Source organism: Somniosus microcephalus, chromosome 28 (genome assembly GCF_052327205.1).
Source record: "Somniosus microcephalus isolate GS21.2 chromosome 28, FLI_Smic_1.0, whole genome shotgun sequence".
NCBI lineage: Eukaryota > Metazoa > Chordata > Chondrichthyes > Squaliformes > Somniosidae > Somniosus > Somniosus microcephalus.
The window spans coordinates 30,519,796-30,541,187 of NC_141014.1; the positions used below are offsets into that span (position 1 = coordinate 30,519,796).

Here is a 21,392-nt window from a genome sequence, read left to right on the forward strand (position 1 = left end):
GTATATATATTTGTGTTCCTATATATTATAGATTAGCAAAATATGCACATATATTTGTGTGCATATATATTATATATATGCATATTTTGCTAATCTATATTTGTGTGCGTATATATTATAGATTAGCAGAATATGCATATATTATACATTAGCAGAATATGCATATATATTTGTGTGCATATATACTTTAGATTAGCAGAATATGCATATATTATAGATTAGCAGAATATGCATATATTTTTGTGTGCATATATATCATAGATTAGCAGAATATGCATATATTATACATTCGCAGAATATGCATATATTATAGATTAGCAGAATATGCATATATATTTGTGTGCATATATATCATAGATTAGCAGAATATGCATATATTATAGATGAGCAGAATATGCATATACATTTGTGTACATATATATCATTGATTAGCAGAATATGCATATATTATTGATGAGCAGAATATGCATATACATTTGTGTACATATATATTATAGATTAGCAGAATATGCATATATTATAGATGAGCAGAATATGCATATATATTAGATTAGCAGAATATGCATATATTATAGATGAGCAGAATATGCATATATATTTGTGTGCGTATATATTATAGATTAGCAGAATATGCATATATTATACATTAGCAGAATATATGCATATATATTTGTGTGCATATATATCATAGATTAGCAGAATATGCATATATTATGGATTAGCAGAATATGCATATATATTTGTGTGCATATATATCATAGATTAGTAGAATATGCATATATTATAGATTAGCAGAATATGCATATACATTTGTGTACATATATATTATAGATTAGCAGAATATGCATATATTATAGATTAGCAGAATATGCATATGTGTGTGTTTATTTATATATATTATATTTGTTATTTATTTTTTATTATTATTATAGATTGGCAGAAGGCAAGAGTGTTGCTAAGGAGGGTGCGGACGGGGCAGGATGGTCGGGCCGCGCGGTGCAGTGTGGGCTGTAGGAGGAGTGGGCCGGGCTGAGCCGAGCCGGGCGGACATGTTGTGTGGGGAGAGCCGGAGCCGGAGCGAGTGAGTGAGAGAGCGAGAGTAAACAGACGCTGCCGGCTGAGGGGACTCTTCTAACTCCCGCTGGCCGGCCGCTCGCACTTTTTCCCCCCCTCGGCTCCGAAATTTTAATTTAAAAAAAATATATATAAATTTAAAATTCTTCTCGAAGGGGAGGGGGGGGGGAAAAAACTTGTGAAGAGTCTCACTCACTCAGTCGACGAGGCCTAGCGGAAATAGGCCGATCCCCGGGCTTTCCTGGAGAGCGCGGCCGGAGGGGGGGAGCCGGCCGGGCGGCTGGCTGGCTGAGCTTGAGGCCGGGGGCAAAGGAGCAGACGGGCGCCCAATGCAGCTTTTCGGCGGCAGCTTGCTTCGCATTTCACCATCTCCATTCACCAAGAACCCCCTTCATTACCGTCCGGCGGTGGCAATCGCCCACTCCCACTGATTCAAAGTAAGTCTCCTCCTCCTCACACTTATACTGAGTTCCTACCTCTCTCTCTTGCGGGGGGAAAGCCCTCCAGTCAGCCTGTGGATACTTGGACATTCACTTTCTGACTCTTCTGGGGGGGGGAGAGAGAGAGGGGTTAGGGCTGTTCTTTTAATCTATACAGTTATTTTTTTATATCTACACAGATTCATTTAAGGAGAGGCTAGATAAGCACATGAGGGAGAAGGGAACATAAGAAATAGGGAGCAGGAGTAGGCCATTTGGCCCCTCGAGCCTGCTCCGCCTTTTCAATGCGATCATGGCTGATCATTCAAATTCAGTACCCTGTCCCTGCTTTCTCCCCATATCCCTTGATCCCCTTAGCCTTAAGAAATATATCTAACTCCTTGAATATATTTTATAAATTGGCCTCCACTGCCTTCTGTGGTAGAGAATTCCACAGGTTCACCACTCTCTGGGTGAAGAAATTCCTCCTCATCTCTGTCCTAAATGGCTTACCCCTTATCCTTAGACTGTGACCCCTGGTTCTGGACTCTCCGGCCATCGGGAACATCCTTCCTGCATCTAGTCTGAAGTAGGGAGCAGGAGTCGGCCATACGGCCCCTCGAGCCTGCTCCGCCACTCAATAAGATCATGGCTGATCTTCTACCTCATCTCCACTTCCCCGCACCCCTTGATTCCCTTAATAATCAAAAATCTAAACCGCTCTGTCTTGAATATACTCAACGACTGAGCCTCCACCGCCCTCTGGGACGGAGAATTCCAAAGATTCACAACCCTCTGAGTGAAGAAATTCCTCCTCATCTCGGTCCAAAATGGCCGACCCCCTTATTCTGAGACTGTGACCCCCCTGGTCCTCGACTCCCCAGCCAGGGGATTAGAGGGTTATGCTGACGGAGTTAGATGAGGAAAGACGGGAGGACGTTTGAGTGGAGCATAAACGCTGTCATGGACTGGTTGGGCCGAATGGCTTGTTTCTGTGCTGTATATCCTATGTAAAGATGTGAGGAAGTAAGGTGATAGGAGGGTCATGTAGAGCGTAAACACTGGTACGGGCCAGTTGGGCCGAATGTCCTGTTTCCGTGCTGTAAACTCTTATGTTATTCCATGTAACGTAGGGGAGGCTAGATAAGCACGTGCGGGAGAAGGGAATAGAGGGTTACACTGATAGTTAGATGAGGAAGGACTGGAGATGGCTCGAGTGGAGCATAAACGCGGCGTGGACTGGTTGGGCCAAATGGCCTGTTTCTGTGCCGTATATCCTATGTAAGTGTGCCGTGCACTTCACACAACACAACTGCTCAGTGAGCTGCTGAGCTATGCAGATTGTGAAGGTCCCTGTGTTATAAAAGTAATTGCACTCTGCAATTCAAAAGAATAAATGCGGCGTGTGAAGTCAGATCTTCATTGTTGGCTCGATCCCTGGTCTGTTCTGAGGTTAGTGGTCGGAGCGTGACAGTCTGGCCTCAATATGCTGGGGCTGAGTCCAGGGGGATAAAAATCAACCAGGGTTTCTGTTCATGATTGCTGTCCGGTGGTCCTATACTGTTTATATAAAAAAAAAAAAAAAATTAAAAAAAAAACTTGACTATGGATGTCTGTTGAGAATGGGATCAGGCTTGACTGTGATACCATCCATGGTTAAATAGCCTGCCAGTACTTAGTGTCTAGACTTGTACACAAAGAATGAACAGTTGGATGAGGTACTAGAGGGTAACTGGTGTCTGGAACTGTACCTCATTAGAAGTTAGTCTGTTCATAGGAGAAGGGGGGGAGGTAAAACATTGATGGGATAGAAAAGACTTATGAAAAGTTAGCAATAAGAAAAGGCCATTCAGTCCATCAAAACTCTTCCCTCTATTACATCAGCTCTTTCATCCTGAAATCTAGTTGCGTCTTGAATAACCCGAGTGTTTTCATAAGATCTAGGAGCAGGAGTCGGCCATACGGCCCCTCGAACCTTCAATAAGATCATGGCTGATCTTCGCCCTCGACTCCATTTTCCCGTCTGATCCCCATATCACTTGATTCCCCTAGAGTCCAAAAATCTATCGATCTCAGTCCTGAATATACTCAACGACTGCGCACGCACAGCCTTCTTTTGTCTCTCATTGCTTTGCTCACAAGATTAGTCCATTTATCAGTGAGTAAAAAAGGTTTTCCTCATGTGTTGTAAACTTGTTCAGTAATTTGTCAATCTGCTGTGCCACTGAAGAGGTGGTTCACAGCCCTGTTTATAGCTAAAGTCATTTATAAGTGCGTAGTCTGTAAAGTGTGAGCTTCTTTGGTTACTAGGCTCTGTTTGTTTAATGGAATGAAATCTGTTTTATTTAAAGTGTGTCAGTCGCATTGGGGAAAGCGATATAGCTGCACATCATTGCTGGTATATGTTTTATATTCCCTTTCCTAATCACAGTCCAGTGACTTCTGGAATCTGCACGTTTATAAGTGGGAATAGGTTCAGATGTAGCAGTGATGTGGCCCCAACAGGCTCTCTTGGACATGGTAGTGGGTGGCGGGGGGGGGTCGGTGTGATGGCACTCGTTGATAGCTCCACTATCACTACCTTCAAGAGAGAAAAGGACTCCCCTGAGCCCTCGGTGCATTCACCCAGTGAGGTGGCTGAATCTTGCACCTCAGGAAGGTCTGAGGCCTTTGCTGAGTCAATTAATCTCAGACGGGGCAGCGGGAAAGGGGGCTGCAATCCGTTTTGGATGGATAGCGTGATGATCGATTTCTAGGCACGTGGATGGGTAACCATTACTCGGGTCGGGTAGCGGAGGGCACTAAGGTCCATGGGACTGTATCCTTGCAAGGATTCAATATCTGGGAGGAGGGGAGCAAATGACTAATGGGGGCGGAAAGGCACCAAAACAGGGAGAAATTTGGAACAATACGTACTAAAGTATGTGATGTACATAGTGATAAGGCTTTGAAGTATTGTAAATCATTTGGACGTGTGAGTGATGTAATATGACAGATTATGTGAAGCACTTCAAAATTGTTTTGTGCCTTACCACGCACATTATTATCATGTCATAGTGTGCACCAACAAGGAAACTTGACTGACGCTTTGCGGTAATAGCAGGCGGCTCTTATATAAAAATAAAAAAAATTAATTCATAGACACCAGGTCAGGATGTCAAGATCGTTTAATATCGGCAGGTGTAGATACATGCCAATTAATGGGAGTACAGTATTTCTTTTAACTTCATCTGTGGCCCGAGAGGCTTCACGGTGCGTACCTAAGTGGCCCACGCAGACAAGAAACTTGGACATTGCTGAGCCAGGCAAACAATGTCATGCCGAGGGAGTGCTGCATGGTCGGAGGTGCTGTCCTTTGGATGAGACTTCAAGCCGGCCCTATCTGTTTGTCCCAGTACATGTTAAAGATCCCATGGCAGTGTTTGAGTAAGAATGTTCCCAGTATGCTCGCTCAATCAACACCACACAAAAAAACATTTTAACTGGTCATTTATTTCGGTGCTGTTGCTGGCACAGAATGATTGCCGAGTTTGCCTACGCGAGAGTTGTCATTGCACCATAACGCAGTTTGCTCTATGTGAAGCCTGGAGAGATCTGATCCGCACAATATAAATGTACGTCTGTTTGTCTTATTCACTCTGATACAGTTTCAGTTATGGAATGGGATGGCAATTTGTGGTGTATTTGTTGACTTGTCTATTACTAGAAAGATAAAATCCTTTATCGGTTAGCTGAGTCAACAGGTGGAAAAATATTCCATGCGTTGTTTGACCAGTGTAACCCTAACTGAGATGACATTCTCAGAGAGTCGCGTAGGTGCGTGCCTATACGGGATGCTGAGTATGTTTAATCAGGAAGTGGGAACTATTAATTAAATGCAAATAACTAAGATGTGTCCTCACCTCTGGTGCTTTGTTGCTGTGGCAAAGAAACCTCAACTTTGTATCTGCATTGACCAGGGAGGGGTGGGGGGAGAGGGTAGTGAGGTTGTGGTGAAGCAACGGTTCGATTTGTGGACAGGGGTAGTGGAAAAGCTGGGCCAATTAAACGAACAGTTAGGCCTGAGAGCTTTTGAAGGTTAACTTTGCAAGTAAATTGAAAAGAGCCTTCTTAACGCTTGCTCCCAATGTACTGGAATCTGCCCATTACAGGAATTGACAGAGTGAGCTGCATTAATTGGGCCCTAGCTCTGATTTTAATTGCCACAGCAATGTCAGACAGAATAACACAGTATTACTTTTTGTGGAAAAGTTAGACATTTTGTCCAGTGTGTTCTCGATTCTAAATTGGATTGGTCTGATTTACTAAGGAAATTTTTTTGATGTGGATAATTCCATTTTATATGGCGGATATTTACAATGGTTGGATAGTTGTGTGGTTTCCTCCTCCTCTTCCACGCTGATTATAGTGATGCATTGAGGTAACAGGTAACGAGGTACTAGGAGGCCAGCCTTCTGCTGATGGCAGCATTATCTGGGGGAGCTGCATTTGACCCCAGAGCTTAAAACGGGTAAGATCAGCGAGGATTCTCGCCGATGATCACTGTGGCAAATGCACATGTGGATGTTGGAAGGGCATGATTGAGGTTGGCTGTGATGTCTTAAACAGTTGCATAGCATGCTGACACTTTTGAGCAGGTAAACATACAAAGAATGACCACTTAGCTCAGGTACTGAAGGGCTGCCTGTCGCTTTGGAATCTTAACCCACTGTGCTTCAGTGCCCTCTGGAGAGGGAAGGTGAGAATATTGCACTGGGGTTTACCATGCTCTAGTTTAAAAGAAAGACTAACGCCTTTCACGACCACCGGACGTCCCAAAGCGCTTTACAGCCAATGAAGTACTTTTTGATGTGTTGCCATTGTTGTAATGTAGGAAACGCGGCAGCCAATTTACCCACAGCAAGCTCCCACAAACAGCAATGTGCTAATGACCCAAGTTTTTTAGCGATGTTGATTGAGGGATAATTTATCTCGTGAGAGACGTGTGGTTGCAGTTTGTCCAATTCACAGTGATCTGGTTATACCTCCTGTCGTTCTGTTGCTCAGCTGAAGAAGGGAACTTGTGATCTGAAATCTTGTGGTAATCTGAATGTGTGTGTGCGTGCGTGCGTCCCTTCGGAAAGTGCCCATTGCTATTGTATAACAAGCTTTTAGTGTCATTTCACAAGAACTTTTAGGAAATGCAGATTAGACCTACGAAGCCCATCCCATTTGGAAAGATGTCAACTCCACCTACCTTCTTTCTCATCGTATCACTTAATCCCTGCTCTGTGAATTTCTCTTGAACCTGTTTATACTGTTTCAGTGGATTTCTTGACTGATTTCACAACTGTAAAGGAATCTTCCAAACTTCCCTTAGTTGATTGTTTCCCTGGTACTTGGACCTTGTCTGTGGCCTCTGTCTTTCATTTTTTTTTTTTTTTACACCTTCACCGTGCCTCGTCCTGGCAGCCCGGCCAATATTGGAAACTCATCGTGCCCGAGGAATTGCAGAGGTGGACCTGTAGAGTTTGTTGGTGCACTGAACTGCCAAATCCTCTGTTATGAAACTTCAGTTATGTCCCATTTTAGCTGATGCAGGAGGGAATTGTCAGGGGGATCAATAGGTATGCAGCTTTGTAGGGTGGTGCATATACTCCGAAAACTGGGCTCTCCCGATGGCTCAGTTGATGACAGCACTTTTTAACTTGAGCCTTACAGACTAGAAGATCCCAGGTTTGACTCCCAGCCGATGCTGAGTTATCCAATCTCTGAATGTGTGGCAGTAAGGGTGGTATAATTGGCATCTCTACGGCAGGAGAGGGGAAAATCAGACTGGGTTCTTGCTCCTAATTGCTGTCCAGTGATTCTGGTCAGAAAGTGCACGTGTGTGGGCATTGGATAAGCTTGTGATTCAGTGTGGTTGAATAACCCACTGTCAAGGCTTGTGCATAAAGAATGGCCACTTGGGTGAGATACCAGAGGGTGACTGTACTCCAGCAAGTGCCAGCACTTACAGGAGCGAAAACGAGCTGAAATCTTTCCTTACCTGCCTCACTGGCTGGCCAGCTGGTTCCTCAAACTAACTCTCTTGCCTGAACAAATCTTTTTCTTTCCTCCTTGTTTTGTTTGTGCGAAGCATTACCAAAAAAAATTACCGTGGTAACAATATGTAATCACATACTTCTTGCAGCATCCACTATATCTAAAGTAGAACATTCTTGGCACAGTGCACTGTTCTTGTACGGCACGTTGCCAGAATTGGTAACTCTAAAGTGTGTGTGTTGCCTCAGCTTGTGATTTCCCCACACGGAGAGTCCCATCTGAGCAGACCTGTTGGGGGAGGTGTTGAGCTGAGGTTGGGCACTTTTCCTTTCCAGAGGGCAGAATTGAAGGGGTTACTGTGTGATAAGCTGGGTAGGTTTACCGATGACACAAAGTTTAAAGGGGTGAAGTCGCTAGGAAGAAGGATGCAGCGTAAGATTTGCAAAGGAATTTAGATTGGTTATTGAACTGGGCAAACTACATTTATTACTGAGAAATGTGAAGTATTCTGCATAGATGGAATATAGATAATAAGCACATGAGGGAGATGGGAAAAGAGGGCTATGCTGATAGTCTTAGATGAGGAAAGACAGGAGGAGGCTTGTGTGGAGCGTAAACGCCGGCATGGACTGGTTGAGCCGAATGGCCTGTTTCTGTGCTGTATATCCTATGTGATCCTATGTAATGCATGGCATTGAATGAGCGCACACACAGCTAAAAAGGGAGCTGGGAGTAGCCGTGGACACGTCACTTTCAATATCGAGACAATGTGGTGAGGCAATTTAAAAAGCTTTAAGGAACTGTCAGATTATATAGTCAGGACGACTAAATAGCAGTTCTACAATGTGGTGGTCAGCCATGCTTAGAATGCAGTTCGATGGTGAAACCCCGCACAACATGTACTTGCATTAAAAAGAGAGAGACAAAAGGAACAATACATATCCCAGGTTGCAAAGGGGATGAGCTACGAGTTCAGGTCAGAAAAGCTTTACAATTTAGAAAGAGGTCAACTTTTAAACAGACCCATAGAAGTCAATAAAATGTTAAATGGTACCGATACAGTAAAGATAATTACTTCAGAACTGTGAAAAGAAAGTAAGGTGGAATGGAATAAATTGAACTTGAAGTGAATTTTGAAGGAGATAACAGGAAAAATGTCTCCTCGGTGATAAATATTTGGAATAATCTCACTCAATAATACTGCAAAAGCAAAATACTGCAGATGTTTGAAATTAAAAACAGAAAATGCTGGAAATACTCGGCAGGTCAGGCAGCATCTGTGTAGAGAGAAACGAGAGTTAACGTTTCAGGTCGATGGCCTTTATATTGCGGTTATTCAAAATTCCCGGAGCGGGTGAGGTAATGTCGTAAGAGTACAGCATCAGAGGATTGAATGGACCCTGGCTTTTCTTGCGGTGTTCAGCTGCAGGAAACTGTCTTGAACATTTGGCCTGGGCGCACATTGCATGGCTGGGGAATCGCGCTTAATGCAGAAATCGAAGGGGGGGAGGGGGGGGGGAGGAATTTCCCGAGTGGCCAAAAATTGTGGTTGCTGATATACCTGACATCTGCATGGCGTTTCCAAGCGAGCAATGCTTAGATTGCTGTAGTCAAATTTCTTGAAAGAAATGATGCCAACTTTCTATTACTGTAATAAAACTTGGATGCAAAATGATTTTTACCTGTGGAGGAACCTTTCGCCCCTACCCAGAGCTGTCCAAATTGAATTGTGGCTGAGTTGGCACAAACAGACTTCTCTAGGATTCCACCAATTCTCCCCTGTGTCCTGTGTCTCCTTCCACCATCTCTCGCCCCTCGGACAAATCAAAATTGTTACTTTTTTTGCATTACCCTTGAAGTGATTGTCTCCTGGGCGAATAAAGTCCTTTTATCATTTGCAACATCGTTGGAGAGGCATGTGGTGATGTTATCAGCCTTGCGGAGACCTGTATCGCTAATGGCAATTATTTCTTCCTTGTTGAGGATGCATGCTGTCTGTTCCGGTTTCTCGTTGCAATTCTATGCTTCGATTCTCCACGACCAGCCCATCTCCATGACCCTCCTCTGCTCCCGCTAGCCTTTTTCACCATTGTATTGGTGAGACCGCACCTGGAATACTGCGTACAGTTTTGGTGTCCATACTTAAGAAAAGACATACTTGCTCTCGAGTCAGTACAAAGAAGGTTCACTCGGTTAATCCCGGGGATGAGGGGATGGACATATGAGGAGAGGTTGAGTAGATTGGGACTCTACTCATTGCAGTTCAGAAGAATGAGAGGCGATCTTATTGAAACATATAAGATTGTGAAGGGGTTGGATCGGGTGGATGCAGGGAGGATGTTCCCGATGATGGGTGAAACTAGAACTAGGGGGCATAGTCTTAGAATAAGGGGCTGCTCTTTCAAAACTGAGATGAGGAGGAACTACTTCACTCAGAGGGTGGTAGGTCCATGGAATATGCTGCCCCAAAAAACTGTAGAAGCTACATCATTACATAAATTTAAAACAGAAATAGACAGTTTCCTAGAAGTAAAGGGAATTAAGGGTTACGGGGAGCGGGCAGGAATTTGGACATGAGTCTAGGTTCGGATCGGACATGGCCCTGTGGGTAGCGGAGCGGGCCCAGGGGCCGTGTAGCCTGAACCCGCTCCTATTTCGTGTGTCTAATTCTGTTAGATTCAGGAGATGGTTCTGTGATAGTAGATTGGCGGTTAGGATCAGATCAGCCATGATCTTATTAAATGGCGGAGCAGGCTCGAGGGGCCGATTGGCCTACTCCTGCTCCTATTTCTTATGTTCTTATTCTGAATGGGAGGGAGGACTCGTAGACTTCTGTATCCAAAATGGTGGCCAGTCATAGTTGTACCTCTGCACCCACTCCCCTGCTCCTTCCTCCTTCCACCCTATTCTGCTTCCATAATTTTTTCCTCCTCTCCCGTTGCTCTCACCAATCTAATTTTATTGATCAAATCCTGCTCTCCCTGCTCCTTACCGCCCAACTTTCCCCCCTTGGCCTTCTGCTTGGTGACGTTATCAGCCTATCTTTGGCAACTATCCTGACTTCCATCAAAACAACTAACAAAAACCCATCTTAATCCATCCTCTCCAGTTATTGCTCTATCTAAAATCTTCCCTTCCTTTTCAAAGTGTCAGAACTATTGTTGCCTTGCATCTACATGCCCACCCCTCCCATTGCTCCCTGCTTGGTACTCTGCAATGTAGTTTCTTCCCTGCTCACAACACAGGTTAAAGTCACCTTATCTTTGGCAGTCACCATGGCTATTTTTATCCCCTTATCCTCCTCGATTTCTCTGCTGCCGTTGGTACCATTGATCATTCTAGCCTCCTCCAATGTCTTCTTGACGGCCCACCTTCATGAGGTTGCTCACCATTGGGTCCATTCATACTTGTACCAAAGGCAACATGAAGTATCTTTCAATGGATTCTCCTTGCTTGCATGGTCACCAGAGGTGTACCCAGGGTTTAATCCTTGGCCCTTTTCTTTTCATTGTCTATATGCTGCCCCCATAGTGACATCAGTTGGATGCACAAGGGCGGGGTCCATATTATATGTTGATGACAGCCAGCTTTACCATTCTGCCGCCTCTTGATTCCAAGACTTGCTCGACTCTCTTAACTGCCCCGTTCCAAGTCTCGGATGAATCAAAATTTCCGGCTCCACGTAAGAAAACTGAAGCCATACTTTTGAAATCCCATCCGCTCCTACACGAGCCTCTTTATTTCAACCTCCTCGATTGCTCGAGGGCCAAGTCAGATGGTACAAATCCTTGACGTATTGTTCTGGAGCTTGGTTTTCTTTCCCATACCGTTCCGTCACGGCTGCCTTCCACCGTTGAAAGATCCTCTACATCTGCCCTTCCCCCTTCCGCACTGCTGACGAGACTCATAATCCCTGCCTTTGTCACCTTGAGTTCTGGCCTCTGCGGCGTTCTCCTAAAAAGCCACCCGGCTTCCACCCTCTTGCCTATTAGCTTCAAAATCCTTGTCCCTCGGCTTCGAGTGCCTGCACAAGCTTGGCAACTATTTTCAGCCCCATGTCTCTGCTCGCAGCCTTGTATTACAGAGGGCTCAAGCTGAAATGAGACACAGTGAGCAATAGTTCCCATTTTTGGAAAGCACCTTGAACTATGTGTAAGACAAGCGTTACAGATCACCAACTCTAAAAAAAACCCCTAGGATGAGACTTTTGACTGCTCGCTTGAAAAGTTTTTCTGTTTTGTTAATAGGTTAATAGATTTTGGCCAATGAAACGATTGGACTGGAAATGTTGATTGGAGTGGATGATTTCGGTGTTAATTGGAGTGGGCGGGCCGGAGTGTTAAAGAAGCTCATACAGGGTTCGTGTTTGAAGGCGGATATAGGCGGAGGTAGTTGCAGTGAGCAAGTGAAGATGTTGAACAAGGGTATGCGGAGAGGAAGGGACATTGTTGCAATGTGACATATAGGCAACAGTTAGACGTGGTTTGCTTGCTGCTAATTTTTGGGTTAGATGAAATGCTTTGCAAAGATTTATTTTGACACAAAATAAGTTTAATTATTGACATAATGGGTAAAAGCATTGAAGTAACGGACTAGCCTCCAAAGAATTTCCTCTTCCCTGCCTCTTAAGGAGAGTTAAATAAGTGATTGTGTATATCTGTTGTCTGCAGCAGCACCGACCCATTTATTTATTCTACTGAATGCTTTTTGCAGTTTGTGGTCCCGTCTTAAAAACTTCTCGAATCATGTGAGCTTATAACATTAGTGATAGGCACCCCCCCCCCCCCCCGCTAATCACGTGACACTGTGGGTCAATCAAATACCCACAAATTGCCATAGTTGTCCATGGCATTCATAGAAAGATAGGAGCAGGAGGAGGCCATTCGGCCCCTCGAGCCTGCTCCGCCATTCAATGAGATCATGGCTGATCATCCAAACTCAGTACCCTGTCCCTGCTTTCCCCCCCATATCCCTTGATCTCTTTAGCCTTAAGAAATATATCCAACTCCTCCTTGAATATATTTAATGAATTGGCCTCCACTGTCTTCTGTGGTAGAGAATTCCACAGGTTCACCACTCTCTGGGTGAAGAAATTCCTCCTCATCTCTGTCCTAAATGGCTTACCCCTTATCCTTAGACTGTGACCCCTGGTTCTGGACTCCCCCGCCATCGGGAGCATCCTTCCTGCATCTAGTCTGTCCAGTCCTGTTAGAATTTAGAATTCCTGGGGCAAACACGGAGTGTTGGTGGGTGAGGTGGGGAGGAACATCCAACAATTTTGCTCCTGATTGCTATCCAGCGACCCTGATGGAAGTGCAGGTATTTGGATATTGGCCGAGAGCAGGATTTTGACTGTTACTTTGCCCTCTCTCTCCCACCCTTCCTCCCTCTCCCCGTTTGAAGTTCATATTGCAGGCTCACCGATGATGAATGACCATTAGAGTGACTTACTGGGGGAATGCCGCTGCCTCTTTATCCCTGTGCGCACCGCCACTTTCAGGAGAGATGTGGTTAAGGGAGAAAATTTGTGTGGCGGAAAGGCGGCTCACAGGAAAATTTGAAAGCACCTCCCAATCTTCCCTTCTAGGTTTCAGGGAACAGAGCAACTGTGCAGATGGTATATTGGACCAGGGTAGACCAAAGCACCTTTTTTATTTTCTGTTTTCTGGGTTGTTTGTGGTGGCAGTGCCAGCGTGTAATTTGAATCTTAATGGTACATTTGTACCGTGCTTGGAGACCGGTGCATATGTTGGGCTGGATAGCAACCAGTGTCCCCGTTAAACTGCACGTCCGCGCGGCGGTCTGGAGGTCCCACGCAGGTCAGCTCACCGGCTTTTAAATGGAAAAACCGCGCATGCGCGGAAATTTGAGTGGGCCGCACACCCAAAAAATAATTAGAGGGAACATTGCTACCAGCCCATATTTGTTCTACCGAATGCTTTCAGTAGTTTGTGGTTCTGTCCTGAAAGTTTGTCAATACTGAAACAGTAGTGATAGGCCTGTGCTGATCCCGTGACACTAAACCAGTCAAATACCCACAAATTGCCATGTTGGTTTATGTGCCTGCTATTTTGAACAACAAAAATGATTGAAGTTGAGAGTTCACTGGAAAAAAAAATAACCGGGAGCAGGTTTCAGTTGATTTTTTTTTTGCCCCTTTTAATTATTTCTTGAGGCATCTGGTTGAGGAAAAGTAACAGAAAGCAGAGCGGAATAGCAACCAGTAATCCAAGGATGCAGCTAACCACGCACAGCACAACTGTCGAGTTCACAGGAGGAATTAGAAACTCAACTAGTGAGCAGGGGTGGTGCAGTGAGGTCAGAGGGAGAAGACAGGAATGGAGTTAGCTGGGCGAGAGCGTGCACTTCAGTCCCAGTCACGATACACTTGAGTGCCTCGCACCAGCAGCCGTAGGGAGAGGTAAACTAATCCATGTGAGTCCATGAGCAATGCCACAGAAGATCCAGTGGCCTGCAAATAACATTTTATTCATTTTTAAGAAAAAAGGACTTCCCTTTTCCATCCCTGATCACCTCGTGTGAATGCCAGGAAAAGCCGATTTGTGCATCTATGTGGCCAACACCAGGCTTTCTTGCCTCCGGTTTTCATCCTCTGAAGCTAGCCATCCACTGCTTCTCCCTGGAGGCCATCCTTCACGTGTCAGCGAAAGACAGCGAGTGTTGGAAGGCTATTTGACTGTGGTGGGTGTCACAGCGACATGTTCCATTGGGCATAGGAAAGTGATCCAAAAGCTGATTCTTTTCCCTAGATGCTCTAACCGCTGCTCCAGCTAGATTAGCTAAATCTGCACAGATCCGAGATCGGACTTGGGACCTTGCGATCTGTATGGCTCAGTACGACACCATTGAGCCATCAGGGGAGTTGTGTCCTGTTCTCAGTTTGCGAATTGTTTTAAGTTTGAGTGCCACTGTAATGAGTCTGATGCAGCACATAAACCATCCCCACATCAAAATGGCTGGCTGATGACCCTGCTTTGTGTTGTTGAGAGTGTCAGCTATGGCTGAGAGGGTAACACCCTCACCTCTGAGTCAGCAGGTTGTGGGTTCAAGTCCCACCCCAGAGACCTGAGCACAAAATCTAGGCTGACACTCCCAGTGCAGTGCTGAGGGAGTGCTGCACTGTCAGATGTGCCATCTTTCAGATGAGAATATAAACTGAGGCCCCGCCTGCTCTCTCAGATGGGCGTTAAAAGATTCCATGGCACTACTTCGAAGAAGAGCAGGAGCGTTATTCCTGGTGTCCTGGCCAATATTTATCCCTCAATCAACATCACTGAAACAGATTATCTGGTTATTACAGGAAACTTTGTTATATCCGGCACCGACGGGACCGAGCTGTTGCCGATCTATCAAAACTGCCGGACATACCAGGGTTAATGTTGAAGCATACGGAGATTTGAAGCTCAGTATCTGGCAACAAACACTCTTGCTTAGCAACAGCTTCTAAACAGTCGGCCGTACCTTAGAAGCGTCTCTCTAGCTTAGCAACAGCTTCAGAGAGACTTTGCAGAGCCTGACTGTTGGGGGAAAAAAAGCCACGAGAAGAAAAAAAAAACTAACAAAACGGCTCTTGATTTCTGCCGGTAGATCGAGGTTACCGGACATAGAACCTCCGGATAAACCAAAGTCTCCTGTATCACATAGCTGTTTATGGGACCTTGCTGTGCGCAAACGGGCTGCCACATTTCCTACATTACAACGGTGACTGCACTTCAGAAGTACTTCATTGGCTGTAAAGCACTTTGGGACATCTGGTGGTCCTGAAAGGCGCTATATAAATGCACGTCTTTTTTGGGAGGAGCAAGCTCAGTGCAAACACAGATAAGCACCCAACCGGAGAAAGGTTGGGGCTTGGGTATGCTGTCCCTCGTCATTGTGCAGCCTGCCGACACTAACCGTCTCGATTCTCACCAACAACGGCGGCTTGTGTGAGATGCCCCGGCAAGTAGTCAGTTTCTTCGTGACAGGGTCGGGGAGTGGAAAAAGGGGGAAGGAATGAAAAAAAAAACCAACGTGCATGGTGTTCAAGAGGGCAGATGTGAACAGACGCTTGTTTAAACATGTCTGTCAAAAGACGTGGGCCTTCTGGGATTTTCTAATTTAATAAGACCAACTAAAATCAATGTTTAAAGAGAGACTCCAGTGAATGCCCACAAATACCATAGCTGTGACCTCCCCCCCCCCCCCCCCCCCCCCCCACTCCACCCACCCTCCAAGTACCTTGTTTCTTAAAATAAATTGCTAGAATGTGATTTTTTTTTTAAATCCTCCAGCAGAGGCCTCATGTATAGGTGCACTAGTCTGCAACTACATAGGGCAGCCAATCATCTGATCTTTGAGCACAATGGCTGGAGATTTCTAAAGGCTAAAGTTCTGCTTTTTAAAATGTTATCTCCATTTACCACCGTCTCATGGTGTGAGAGAATTACTGGGGGTTGCCTAAGGGTTTTGGTGAATACTTACCAGAAAAGCAGCTCTCGGTTCAACCTCGCTTCCACGCACTACCTCTCTCTGGTTTTGGACGTGGCAGATGGTGGTAACTGGATCGTGTAAAACACTGCCCGCTGAAAAGGCAGTATACCGTTTATCACAAAAAGCGTCAAAGAATCACTTTTTTTTTTGTAGAGTGCATTAATGATCTGGTGACACTTTCATACCAAAGTATAAACAGAATCCAGCATTGTGATTTATGTAGAGATTTGTGTGCTTCCAAACTTGGATTGGATCTGGAGAGTATTTTTAGCTCGGATAAAATACTGTGCTGGTAATGGGGCGCAGTTTTAGGTAACGAATATCGAAAGAATTGGCCTATTATAATAAACAGAAAATGCTGGAAATACTCAGCAGGTCAGGCGGCATCTGTGGAGAGAGAAAGAGGGTTAACGTTTCACAGATGCCGCCTGACCTGAGTATTTCCAGCATTTTCTGTTTTTATTTCCGATTCGCAGCATCCGTGGTGTTTTTCTTCAGTGTTAGAAATGGCCTTCTGTGCGGTATGATTCCACGATTAACATTAAAATACATTGGCTCGAGCATCTATCCCACTCTGCCTTTGATTTCCTGTATAACACCGTGGTACAAATATGCTGAATAGTTTGACAGCGCAATATTGTATGTGCCATCGGTGCTGACGTTTGGAAGAGCTGAACTGGGTGTCACTTGTGGATTGGAGTATGTGGGCGGCACAAATGTGGGTGGGTGTACAGTAGATGGTTGAGGTAATTATAAAGCACTGCAGGAATTTGAGAATGAACGCTGGAAGTGTCTGCCTTTGATCACCCAATAAGCAGAATGGCGTTTGCCAAACAAAACAAAACACAAGGTTTAACATTTGGTCAGGTCAGCTGTCGGTCGGAGGAAGGCTCGCGTCTAGCTTGTGCGAGCCTTGCCTGGGTGCTCTGTGTAAAGCTACAAAGCAGGCGATGCGAATGCGCGGGCCATTGAAGTTTAAGAGGAAATGGCTTCAGCTGCTGTTGCATTCCTTCCAATGAGCACTTATGGGCCTAAAGAAAGACTTGCATTTATACAGGGCCTTTCACGACCACCGGATGTCCCAAAGCGCTTTATCGCCAATTAAGTACTTTTTGGAGTGTAGTCGCTTGTAATGTAGGAAATGTGGCGGCCAATTTGTGGACAGCAAGCTCCCACAAACAGCAATGTGATAATGACCAGATAATCTGTTTTTGTTATGTTGATTGAGGGATGAATATTTGCCAGGACACCGGGGATAACTCCCCTGCTCCTCTTCAAAATTGTGCCATGGGATCTTTTACGTCCACCCGAGGGATCAGACGGGGCCTCGGTTTAACGTTTCATCTGAAAGACGGAACCTCCGACAGTGAAGTACTCCCTCAGTACTGCACTGGGAGGGTCAGCCTAGATTTTTTGTGCTCAAGCGTCTGGAGTGGGACTTGAACGCACAACCTGCTGGTTCCGAGGTGAGAGTGCTACCAACTGAGCCACAGCTGACACAGTGTGAAGAAAGAGCGGTATAAGTGCAAGTACTGTATCATGATAAGATGATACTTGCATTGTGAGCCACAGCTGATAGCCTAAGGGGAAGACTCTTGCTGTCTTGTTAACTGAGATGTGGAGAGCGAGGAGAGAATGTGCCTTTTAATATCAATGGATAGGAGCCAAGGTGAAGGGCAAAGGCCCACAGCAATGTTGCAAATAGTAGGATAGAGCATGAGAGGAACTGAAGGGATAATTACAGTCCTAGCCCTTTTGGGCTACCTAGACCAGGCGTATTCCACAGACGTTCACCCTCAACTTAAGTTAGAGATAGCCGAATTCGATAAGATGCTTAAATGGGTCTAAAGGTTCAGGCTATCTCTCCCTAAAGGAAAGGAACGACTGAAGATGTTGCCGTCCTCCAGATAGTACTTTTAATAAGTTGAACTAGACTGTAACCTTCCGGATATTATGAGGGTCCGGAATACTCCCCCAGAATTCTGCAACCCCTTACAAAAGCGTGTACAGAATTTGGGTTCACGAGTTTATACAGAATTACTCTTTGAGACAATTCTAAAAATATATAGTTTTATTTAAGAGCCAACATTCATTTAACAGTTGTTGAATCAGTCGCAACATTAACAATTCAAAATACAATTAGCTTACTTTTCTTATTTCTCAGAGATCCTTATTCTCAAATCTTTACTTCGTTACATTTCTTACTTATTTCTAAACCCAGAACATCCACCAAAATCAATTACTTTGACTTCCCGAGATTCATAGTTAAAGACTTACAGAGCTGCCTCTGAAGAGTTGAGAAATGCTTTGCCCGTACAGCGAGTTCTGCCTTTCTGTTAAAAAGGTCTTATTTTTATACCCTTTTGGCAGTGGTTTCTTCTTTGAAGTTTTTTGCCGATGTCAGCTAATTGTCTTTATTGAGACCTCTTTTGAATGCTTTCTATCTTACTATCAATTGAACTATTGCATGCATAATTATGTCTCTACCTTTAGGTGTTCCAAAAACCATCATAAAAACAATGACAGGCTTTATTTGATGTCATTCTTACAAAATGCTTTCATTCAGTTCTTAATATTGGCTTTACTGGTTATTAGCAGACATTGTGACTCCTTGCTGCTCCAAGTTCAATACAAACACAATGTAATTGCTTGGTGTCATCTATTGAAGTCATATCTTCAATGTGTCCTTGTTGGTATGGTTTTTACTATGTCTAAATTAAAGACACTTTGATCAGAGTGTTTCATGCATTTCTAGCTATCTCAATTGGTTGCATATTTAATCTTATGGTTCCTGTCTTTCCAAGTTTAACATAAAAACTATTTGACCAGCAGGTGTTTCTTTACTTGATGTCATCTTTTCAAAGGCACATGCCTCTTTTTTAATGTTTGTGTTTCTGTTTTACGTGTTAGTTTGTAACACCTTAAACTGGGCCTTCTCATTGTGTTGGTTGCAAACCATGGACCTTTCGGAAGCACCAATGGTTTGCTTCAATCTTTCATTGTTTTAGTATTTTTAACTAATTCCCATTTCAAAGCTTATTTGCAACTTTGTTATCAACTGATCTTTATCTCAGAAGCCTGTATTCTGTTTGCAGCCTGTGTCGCCGAGGCTTTCCAGACTTTTAAACCCAGTATATCATGTATTAATAATATCAGCATTCTGTTCACATTATGGTGTATCTTTTTGAAATATGGCATATTCCCTCATAAAACTCCTTCAGTGGCTGAGCCATGGCAGCTCATGGATCGACCCCCAGTCTCTGCCAAGTTGCTGGGATAGCATGAGAGTTAGGGAAGAGAAGATTGAATGGGGTTCCTGTTCAGTGAACCCGGCTGGCCGTGCACTCGGGAGACAGCACATGAGAGGATAAAGTTTGAGCTCAATCATGATGCCCCCCTTGGTTGAATAGACTGTTGGTATTCTATGTCAATGATCGAATCTGCGGTGAGGCCGACACAAAGCTGGGTGGGCGTGTGTGCTGTGAGGAGGATGCCGAGAAACTTCAGTATGATTTGGACAGGTTGGGTGATTGGGCCGAAGCATGGCGGATGCAATATAACGTGGATAAATGCAAGGTTATCCACTTTGGTGTCAAAAACAGGAAGGCAGATTATTATCTGAATGGCAATAGATTGGGAGAAGGGGAAGTGCAACGAGACCTGGGTGTCCTTGTGCACCAGTCGCTGAAGGTAAGCATGCAGGTGCAGCAGGTGGTTAAGAAGGCAAATGGTATGTTGGCCTTCGTAGCGAGAGGGTTCGAGTACAGGAACAAGGATGTCTTGCTGCAGTTGTACAGGGCCTTGGTGAGACCACACCTTGAGTATTGTGTGCAGTTTTGGTCGCCTTATCTGAGGAAGGATGTTCTTGCCATGGAGGGAGTTCAGCGAAGATTCACCAGACTGATACCTGGGATGGCAGGAATGACGTATGAGGAGAGATTGGGTCGATTGGGCTTATACTCGCTGGAGTTTAGAAGAATGAGAGGGGATCTCATTGAAACTTATAAAATTCTAACAGGACTAGACAGACTAGATGCAGGAAGGATGTTCCCGATGGCGGGGGGGGGGGGGGGTCCAGAACCAGGGGTCACAGTCTAAGGATAAGGGGTAGGCCATTTAGGACTGAGATGAGGAGGAATTTCTTCACCCAGAGAGTGGTGAACCTGTGGAATTCTCTACCACAGAAGGCAGTAGAGGCCAATTCATTAAATATATTCAAGAAGGAGTTAGATATAGTTCTTAAGGCTAAAGGGATCAAGGGATATGGAGAGAAGGCAGGGACAGTGTACTGAATTTGGATGATCAGCCATGATCGCATTGAATGGCGGAACAGGCTCGAGGGGCCGAATGGCCTACTCCTGCTCCTATCTTCTTCTATGAGGCACCGGGGGGGGGGCAACTATGGAACCATACCCAGCAAGGACTCCGTCAAGTCTTCAGAACGGTTATTAAAATGGAAGTGGAGGGGAAGGAAACAGTTGTTGGGTAAATGAACACTTGAATTAAAAATCTTGCCTATTTTGGGTGCAGAAGTTGGAGCAAGAGAAATGCCATCTAAATGGGATGCACTGCAGTGCAATTTTTAGTTTTGAATGACTAACCTATTCCAGCGGGCTATACGATCCATCGCATCTGCCTTGAAACTGGAGAGCGCAATCTTTTTAAACTCGTCCAAATCCATCCCCGACTTCAATCAGTCTTCACGCATGCTGCAGCAGAGCTATTCATTTCAAAACCAAACATTATTTTGAGATGTAGTGCAGAGTTGTCTATTATGACTCTCTTCCTTTTTATAGCGCTGGCTACAAATGGTAGAACTCGTCTTGAGACACCCGTGCAGTCTGCTCGCCTGTCTGGCTTGGCCCTGGTTACCCTCCCCACCTCCAATTTCCTGGCTCGCCCGTACTGCAGTCCCGTTCCGTGGATGTTGCCAATTGCTGGTAGCTCTCGCCAATTGGCCGTGGCTCAGTGGGTAGCGCTCTCGCCTCTGAGTCAGAAGGTTGTGGGTTCAAATCCCACTACAGGGACTTGAGCACAAAAATCTAGACCGACGCTCCAGTGCAGTGCTGAGGGAGTGCTGCACTGTCAGAGGTGCCGTCTTTCGGATGAGACGTTAAACCGAGGCCCTGTCTGCTCTCTCGGGTGGACGTAAAAGATTCCATAGCACTATTTCGAAGAAGAGCAGGGGAGTTCTCCCCGGTGTCCTGGCCAATATTTATCCCTCAATCAACATCACTAAAACAGATTATCTGATCATTATCACATTGCTGTTTGTGGGATCTTGCTGTTTGGAAATTGGCTGCCACGTTTCCTACATTACAACAGTGACTCCACTTCAGAAAGTACTTCATTGGCTTAAAGTGTTTTGGGACATCTGGTGGT

General features: G+C 44.9%; 1 protein-coding gene across 5 annotated transcripts in view; it reads left to right on the top strand.

Moving 5' to 3' along the window:
• The first annotated feature begins 1,005 nt into the window (after positions 1–1,005).
• LOC147099493 (serine/threonine-protein phosphatase 6 regulatory subunit 3-like) overlaps positions 1,006–21,392 on the top strand; it is a 108,380-nt gene continuing 87,993 nt past the window's right edge. For 2 of the 5 annotated variants that reach the window (XM_085969678.1, XM_085969679.1), the window contains exon 1: positions 1,007–1,511. The gene's annotated coding sequence lies outside the window, so the exon portion shown is untranslated. Of the gene's footprint in view, positions 1,512–21,392 lie in introns of all 5 variants that reach the window. The other 3 variants (XM_085969680.1, XM_085969682.1, XM_085969681.1) reach the window with 2 other exon arrangements.